The 9,308-nt window shown below is 36.3% G+C and overlaps 1 non-coding gene across 1 annotated transcript; it reads right to left on the bottom strand.

The window, feature by feature from the left end:
• Positions 1 to 6,788: 6,788 nt before the first annotated feature.
• On the bottom strand, positions 6,789 to 6,862 carry TRNAI-AAU. The gene has a single exon. It is a non-coding gene; the product is annotated as a tRNA-Ile (tRNA).
• Positions 6,863 to 9,308: the final 2,446 nt, after the last annotated feature.

Below are 9,308 nucleotides of genomic sequence, written 5' to 3'. Positions count from 1 at the left end.
AATTCATTCAGCTATTTTAGTACCAAAAACGAGCCATGTTCAAGGAAATTCAATTCAATTAAACTATTCATTCAGCTTTGTTCACACTACCCTTTTTGGGGTATACAAATTTCAATTGTACTCACTCACATTATACATAAATAATACCCGCAGCAAATTATAAATAAACCCACATAAATATTTAAAGCAAACACACACATAAACACTATTATTTCCTCCTTCCGTCTCTAGTTGCTCATATTTAACTCGTCATATTTTTTTTTAGAAATTATAAATAAAACGATAATTTTATATATCAATTCTATTAGTTATAAGTTATCTAATTATTGAAAAATGAATAGTATTTAATAATAAAAATAAAATTCATACAAAATGATAAATTGTCTCATAGTTTTACAAACTGGACAAGTAAAGATTGATAGAAGAAGTATATTACTCCCTCTCTTTCCTTATTAGTTGCTACATTTTGCTTTTCGAGAGTCAATTTTATTAATATTTTAAGTTAAATTAGATTAGATTAATTCAATATTTATAATTAAAATTTTGTTATTCAAAACCTAAACGAAAAGCACTACAAAATGTAATTTTTCTTATATCAATCACAACAACAACAACAACAAACCTAGTGTATTCCCACATAGTAGGGTCTGGGGAGGGTAAAATGTACACAGTCCATACCACTACCTCCGGAGAAGTAGAGAGGTTGTTTTCAATATACCCCCGGCTCAAGACAAAGAACAGTAAACAAAGTCATAATAAAATATAAAATAAGATGGAATAACAGAAATAAGACACCCACAAAGTAATACCATATACTAACAAACCAAAGGCACCTACCACCCTATACCCTTCGAACTAACAGCTCCAACATTTGGACACAACCTTAAGACTACTAACCCAACTACACAAAAGCTCTCCTAACTATTGGCTACGACTCACCCACACGCACTAGTCTTCTAACCTAATTCGCATCCTTCATACCTTCCTATCCAGAGTCATGTCCTCAGTAAGCTGTAATTGCTCCATGTTACGTCTAATCACCTCCCTTTAGTATTTCTTTGGCCTACCCCTACCTCGCCTGAAACCATCCAAAGATAGCCTCTCACACCTACGAACTGGGGCATCTGTACCCCTCCTCATCACATGTTCGAACCATCTCAGCCTCACTTTTTGCATCTTTCCTCCACCGAAGCCACCCCCACCTTCTCCCAGATAGTCTTATTTCAAACTCTATCTCCCCTAGTAAGCCCATACATCCAACACAACATACACATTTCCTCCACCTTCAATTTTTGAATGTGAGAGTTCTTGACTGAATAACACTCCGCTCCATAAAACATGAGCGGACGAACTACCATTCTATAGAATTTGCTTTTAAGCTTGGACAACACCTTCTAATCACACATCACTCTCGAGGTGAGCCTTCATTTCATCCATTCTGCCCCAATACGATGGGAGACATCCTCGTCAATCTATCTATTTTCATGACTCATAGACCTAAGATACTTAAAACTATCCCTCTTACAAATAACCAGGGAATCCAACCTCACTACTACCCCATTCTCCAGTCTCAAGTCATTAAACTTGCATTCCATATACTCCATCTTGGTCCTACTCAACCTGAACCCTTTAGACTCAAGGGTTTATCTCCAAACCTCCAATTTATCATTCATACCCCCTTCCTCCTCCCCTCATTCCTCCCAAGTCTCATCAATCAAAACTACATCATCTGCAAAAAGCATACACCAAGGAACCTCTCCTTGAATATGCCACGCCAATACATGCATTATCGATTCAAATAAAAATGGGCTAAAGTCGATCTCTAATGCACCCTATTAAGATAGGTAAATGCTCTGAATCTCCCTCCGCCATCCTCACCTGAGTCTTCGCACCATCAGATATGTTCTTAATCGATCTGATGTACACCACCGGGACCCCTCTCACCTCCAAGCATCTCCAAATAACCTTTCAAGGGACTTTGTCGTACGCTTTCTCCAAGTCGATGAACACCATGTGTAAGTCCCTCTTCCTTTCCTATACTGCTCCACCAGTTTCTGCACCAGGTGAATTACCTCTGTCATCGAGTCACCAGGTATAAATCTAAACTGATTATCTAAAATAGACACGATCCTCCTCAACCTCCGCTCGACCAGCCTCTCCCAAATCCTCATAGTGTGACTCAACAACTTAATACCCCTATAGTTATTATAACTCTGGATGTCACTCTTGTTCTTATATAAAGAAATCATAAAACTCCATCTCCAAGCCTCATGCATTTTTCCATTCTTGAAAATTCCGTTAAATAATTTAGTCAACCACCTTAAACCAACCTCGCCAGTAAACTTCCAAAAATCCATCGGAATCTAGTCAAGCCCGTCGCCCTACTCTTTTGCATCCTGTGAATAGCCTCTCTGAACTCCTCTACCTTAAAACATCTACAGTAACTAAAATCATGACACGCCTCTGAGTCTCCAGCTCCCCTAACATAATATCTCTGTCTCTCTCATCATTCAAGAGTCTATGAAAATAAGACTATCATCTTTTTTTAATGTGAACTTCCTCCACCAGTACTCTGCCATCCCCCCTTAATGTACTTCACTTGACCAAGGTCACGACCCTTCCGCCCCTTAGCCTTAGAAAGCCTATACAACCTCTTTTCCCTATCTCTCTCCCCTAACCTCACATACATGCTCCTAAATATTGTTGTCTTAGCAGTCGTAACTGCTAACTTAGCCTCATTCTTAGCTAACTTGTACTCCTCCTTATTTAACCGCTCCTTCTTAATCTCCATTTTCTTTTTAAATTTATTCCATCACCACTACATCCGATGCTATATAGCCCGGCCTCTTGAGACACCCAACACCTCTCTAGCAGTCTTCTTGATGCAACTTATAGTCTTTGTCCTACATACCATCCATGTTCCCTTTACACTCCTACACCCCTATTTTCGCCACCTTTTTCTCTATCTCCAACACATTTACCGGTGTCAAGCCACCCCACTTACCTTTGGATCGACCCTCTCCGCCCCTCCTCTTTTTTTCCTTCTTAATAACCAAGTCCATCACCATAAGCCTATGTCGGGTCAAAATATTCTCACCCGAAATGAACTTACGATCCTTATATAGTGCCCTATCCTCCTTTCTAAGCAGCAAAAAGTCAATTTGAGTCTTGGTTATCGCACTTTAGAAGGTAACTAGGTGATCCTCCTTCTTCGGAAAGCTCGAATTCACTACCACCATCCCAAAGGCCTTAGAAAAATCCAACAGAGAAACTCCCTCTTCATTCTTTTCCCTAAAACCAAAACCTCCATGCACATAGCCTCCCGGTAATACCCCGATGTGCCTATTGAAATCTTCTGCTACAACAATCTTCTCAGAGCTAGGAACGCTTCTCACCACTTCGTTCAAAGCCTCCCAAAACCTCTTCTTCTCCTCCTCCTCATCCAAACCCACATGCGGCACATAGATGCTACACATGTTCAAAGTAAACCCCCCAGTGACCAACTTAATTGCCAACTACCTATCGCTGACCCTCTTAACCTCCGTTGCCTATCCTCTAAGCTCTTCATCTACTAAGATGCCTACTTTATTCCTACGAATATCACTTTTTGAGTACCATAACTTGTACCCATCTACATCCCTAGCCTTCGACCTTACCCACTTGGTCTCCTGGATACACATAATATTGATCATCCTCTTTCTAAAAATCATCACAAGCTTTATGAACTTAACCTGAAGGGTCCCTATGTTCCAAGACCCTACCCTAAACCTTTCATTTCTTGAATCACGTTTACCTCTACTACCCCGCACCCCATACCCCTAACCTGTCCTAACACTAGACCTTTACCCCATTCCTACCCCTGCCCCCCTCTTCCCCCACACCAAAATAATCCCCAACCCCACCCCTTCGAACATGATCCTATCCTACTATCAACCCCAAAGCCACTACTCAAAAAAATACAAATAAAGACAAAAAAACAACAACAGTAGAAAACAGAAGGCACACGCAAAGCATACTATCCAGCCTAACACCTAGAACAACAAAATAATAGTCACCAATACAAGAAAACAGCCAGTCGCAACAAATCAAAAGAAAGTCAAGATACACGGAATAATAACAGAAAGTAAATATCAAAGGTTAGAAGTCACCGGGATACGTTTGTAGACCAAGTCTTCTTCGATCTTGCGTGCTATGTTGAATTCCGGCAAATTGATGTAGAAATCGATCGCCGGAATATTGTTGTCGGAGCTTCGCCAAAATCAGAACTGGTCGAGCAAATCCCATTAATCTGGACACGTCGGAGTGACCACCGGTTGTTGTTGGCTCAACCCGACTCTCGCCTGTGTTCGGTGTTGCACATTGACTGCCGTCGCCGGGGTCAATTCGGCGAAAACCTTATCCCACCGGCGAGAGCAGTGAAAAGGGCGACAAGGGGAAGAGAGAGGGAAATGGGAAGAGAGAGAAGGGGGGAGAGAGAGACAATCAAAGTGGAAGAGAGATAGGGCATACGCTTACCTGTCGCCGGCGCTTCTAAGCCATCGCCGTCGTTGGAGTAGACCGTGTCACGTCAAAGATGACGTTAAAAAATTATGTTTAATAATGTTGGTCAAAATTTATATCATTTGATTCTTAAAAAGAAAACTATGACAACTAAAATGGAACGGGTGAAGTAATTGAAAACACAACAAAAGTACTCATAAAGGTAGTATATGGTCCAGAGAGCATTTCTTAGGAAAGATTATACAAAATGTCCCTTGAGTTAAATTTATTACACAAAAAATAACTCACTTAATATTTTCTAGCTAAAATAGCCATTCCGCTAAAGTTTTTACCAAGAAATGGTCATTTGGACGACTTAATTACAAATATAATTGTCATTCGACTGAATTCCAGGAGGAATGGTTTCAAGCGACATATAAATGTGAATCGTTTCAAGTGATTATATACCGAAAAATTTAAAACATCGAGAGAATCTCATATCTAAAATTTGAAATTATTTAGAGGGGATTTTGAGTTGATCAGAACTGAAAGACTCTACTAGAAAATTTGTGATTTTCTATATGTAGGTTACATCTACGTGATTTGTTGTTTGAGGATGGGGAAGGGGGTAGAATCCGATCTATGTGGCAACAAGATGCCAAAAGTTGGTGTATGTTTTTGAGGTTTATCCCTGCTCTGTGTTACCAAAAAATGCTTAATCTCTATTCTAAGAAAAAAAAAAGGCTAAATCTATCCTTCCTTTGACGCCAATCAAACCTGGCACGATAAATTTATCTGTAGTTTCCTTTTGCTTGCTTTATTGTTATATGCCTGTCCTAGATGCCTTTAGTTTGCCAATGCGAGTTATTAAAAGGTTGCTGCAGTCTACCTTATTGTTGTCCCTCTCGATCTGATCAAGTATAGAGATCATGGAGTTAGAACTTTTGAATAGTACGTGAGATGATTCAAAGGATAAGTTGTGTTGTTGGTATTATACCCAACCAAGAGGTGGTGAGTGGGGTTTAACAGAATGTGTAATAAGCACCACAATATATGCTTGGAGGCAAGTATAATAAGCACAATTCAAGGTATAAGTACGGTTTATTGCTTTTGAGTGTGATGTGGCACTTGTTTTAGCTGTATAGCAGGAGTCCAGTTTTTTTATAAATGGAAGAGGGGTGTTACAGTTCGAGTTATTTTGGAACTGAATATATATACACTATTTGTACAATATAAATTTTGTGTATAATAGGGTATAAGGATGTGTGTGTGTGTCTCTCTCTCTCTATATATATATACATATATATAACAATGATGTATATACATATCCAATACATGGTTATAAATCATAAATATACATGATTATATACTATTTATGCAATATTAATACATTGCATAATTATTTATACAATATCGATACAATAGATATACATTATACATACAATACATAAATATTAGCCGTTTTTATTGAAATATTTTGTCACCTGTATGGAAGAAAGAGAGAGAATTTTGCTCCATCTTTCTACTCCAAGTATCAAATGACAATCACCATAACTATGGTGTTCTGGACCTGGTTACTTCATTTGGTGCTTTGGATTTGTGTCTGTAAAAAGACAAGAAGACAGAAAAGTGCAGGATTAAAATAGCTATTAATAGGCAGTCACTCTTTGAAAGAAAAATCTAGACCCCTATTCATTAAAGGTGAAAGTTATGCAGGTACGACATATATACAACCTATGTAAAATTTAGTATGTATACTTATTATTTCACCTATTTTTCGAACTTTCTCTAGAGTTAAATTAATGTAAGAAGTAATCATTATGAATGGCAAATTAATGTTTCGACTCTTTTACTTTTGTATGATTTTCCAGCGGCTGATGTACAAAATCTCCAAAACAGTAGTTCATTTTACAAATGCTCAGCTGGATAATGAATGTCGGCTACTTCTTAATGTAAAATGAAAGGTGATTATATCTGTTGCAAACGAAATAATTTATTGTATATATATGAAATTATCCCTTAAATTAGAATAGTTACTCCGTCCGTTCTATATTAGCTATTCACTTTTTATGTATTAATATCTTAAAGAAATTATAAATAAAAAAAGTAATTTATGACAACTATTTTTAGAGAGAGAGAAAAATTAATTACAAAGAAGAAAAATAATTTGACACAATTATGTTTAGACGGGAAAAGGGTAAAAAATTGAAGAAAGAGCACGCATTTTTCTGTTTCTTGATCGTTATTCATTGTCGCTCACGAAAAGAAAGAAACAGCGAAAGTTTAAAAAATTAAAAGTGGAGAGAGAGTGGCCCATGCAGGACTCGAACCTGCGAACTTTGCGTTATTAGCACGACATTCTAACCAACTGAGCTAATGGGCCTTTTGTTAAGTGACGTCACTTAATAACTATTCATCTTAACTCACTTCACTTTGCCATCTTCAATTTCAGTAAGGCATTTGTAGTCCATTGTGTTAATATCTATTATTTCTTGTTGTGTCTTTTCTAATTTGTTTTTGTCTTAAGTCGAGAGTCTATCGGAAACAACCTCTTTGTATTACCTTTGAAATAGTAATATAGATTGATACACTTATCCTCTCCAAACCCCACTTTGTGGGACTATATTGGGTATATTGTTGTTGTTGCATTTGTAGTCAGAGTTCTAGTCTCTAATTTATTAGGGTGCAACCTCTACTAGTTTAGTTCCCTCAACTCTAAACAATTGGATATTCATAAGGAATTTTAATCTTATGGGATGCATCTTTCAGTATCAATGCCAACTAATGCAGTTCATCTGGAGCATATGTTACTGTAGTAATAGTTTTTGTTTGTCCATCAATTAAATGGGTGCTCCTTATTTTATCATAAAAAGTGTTCAACACAAGTATATGATGTGTTATTGGAATGATTGCTGAGCATTTGCCTCTTCATGCTTACAGCTTGTAAGCTAGTTAGTAAGTTAATTGTGCACTTAATTAATGGTTCTGTGTAGTGACGGAGCGAAGATTTTCAGTTAGAGAATTTAAAATTTCAAAAAGCAAACCACACGAATTAATCGAAAGAGATTCAACATCTATTATATACACATAAAAAATAATTTTAACTATATATTATAAATAGTATAGTTTTCAAATCCCCGAATCCCAAGCTGACTCCACCCCTAGCTCTGTGAGATACATGTGCTGGTCTTATAGCAGTTTTATTTGTTTATATATGGGCAAAAAAAGGCAAAGGAACCCGTAGTTTCTAGTAAAATTAGGTATTTTACGTACATATATATTTTTTTAAAATTAATATGTAATCTTATTTTTTTTTGACACTCATGCCGTAAGTGAAATCCTTTTTGGCAATTGTTAATCTCCTATATCTTGTATCTTCTCGAAACATCCGTTGATCAACTTGCTTATGACATACAATATACCTCACCAATAAATAGGGCGGCTCAAGCATATTCGTGGCCTAAGCGAAAATCAAACAGAGGCCTAAACTTTTTAAGAAAAAATAACTTATTTTAATAAACTCTATTTTCAAAATTATATAATTGATTTTTTCTAATTTTTCCTTTCTAAGTAATAATATAATTAATGTATTTAATATATCTTGAGACATAATACTCTAGATATATGAACTACTTCTAATAATTCTTTTTAAAGAGGTTGAGCCACCCCTGCCAATAAATTTGATATCACAAGTGCTATTATCACTGGCAAATTTATGTCTAAAAAGTAAAGCACTTGGACACGTGATCTCTAAAATTAGATATTTTATAGAGAAAAGACATAAAGTCATCTCTGAACTTGTTCGACTTTTAGAAAAAGACACTTAAACTATACGGATGACCTTTTATTCCATGAAAATTACATATACCGTTAAATAGACCATTTTGATCGAAATTTTCAGCAATCCTCGGTTTTAAAGAGGCACCTATTTGGCACTCTCTATTTAATTAATAATTTAAATAATTTATTGATAAAAGGTCGGGTTTAACCCTTCAACCCGATCCGAGTCTCTTCAAATACCCAAAAAGGGTCTTTTCTCTTTTTTTTCAATTTCTCTCACTTCTCTCACTTCACTCTTTCTTTTACTTCCTCGATAGACATAAATTCACAATTGAAGTGAGATTGAAGGAGCTTAGTTGATCAATTTGTTGAGGGAAATAGCTATTAAACAAAAGTGAAGAATTTTACAGGTTAGATTTTTTCGCATTTAAGTAGTTTCTAATTTCTGATGATTTTTTCAAATTTGTGTTTTTTTGGGGGAAAAATATATTTTTAGTTAGTAATTTAGTAAAAATCATGCTAGTATGAAGTTATTGAGTTATTTTGTACTACGTGTTTTTAGGGTTTTTCACATATGTTGTTACTGTTACGGTGCTGTAGTAGCATATATAGTTACAACTGTATTTTTTGTGTGTGTGGGTCAAGTGGGGGGTGTGGTGGGGTGGGGTGTTAGGGGTATGGGGCCCACTTGTATTGTTTTATGTGAAAAATATCTAAAAACAGTGCTCTTAAAGTTTTGTTCGACTATTGAGATTTTTCTCTTTTGCGATTTCAATATGTTTGTGTGGTTGAAATGATGCTTTTTCAGGAATCTTTCAATGTCTCATGTTCTGCTAACTTTAAGATGGTATCATTGGGTGAAATTGAATTTGGTCTCCCACCTGAATATAGTAGTGGGTCTGTGACTGAGTTTTTAGATAGGGATATGATATCCTACTTTGAGTTAAGAGGCTATATAGAATATCTAGGATATACAATCGAGTGTGATTTCTTTGTTAAATAGGATGGCTATTTGATAGAAATTAAATATGACAAGGTTATTTGTGACA

The sequence above is a fragment of the Capsicum annuum genome, chromosome 11 (genome assembly GCF_002878395.1).
Source record: "Capsicum annuum cultivar UCD-10X-F1 chromosome 11, UCD10Xv1.1, whole genome shotgun sequence".
Taxonomy (NCBI): domain Eukaryota; kingdom Viridiplantae; phylum Streptophyta; class Magnoliopsida; order Solanales; family Solanaceae; genus Capsicum; species Capsicum annuum.
This window is presented reverse-complemented; position numbering and strand designations above follow the sequence as displayed.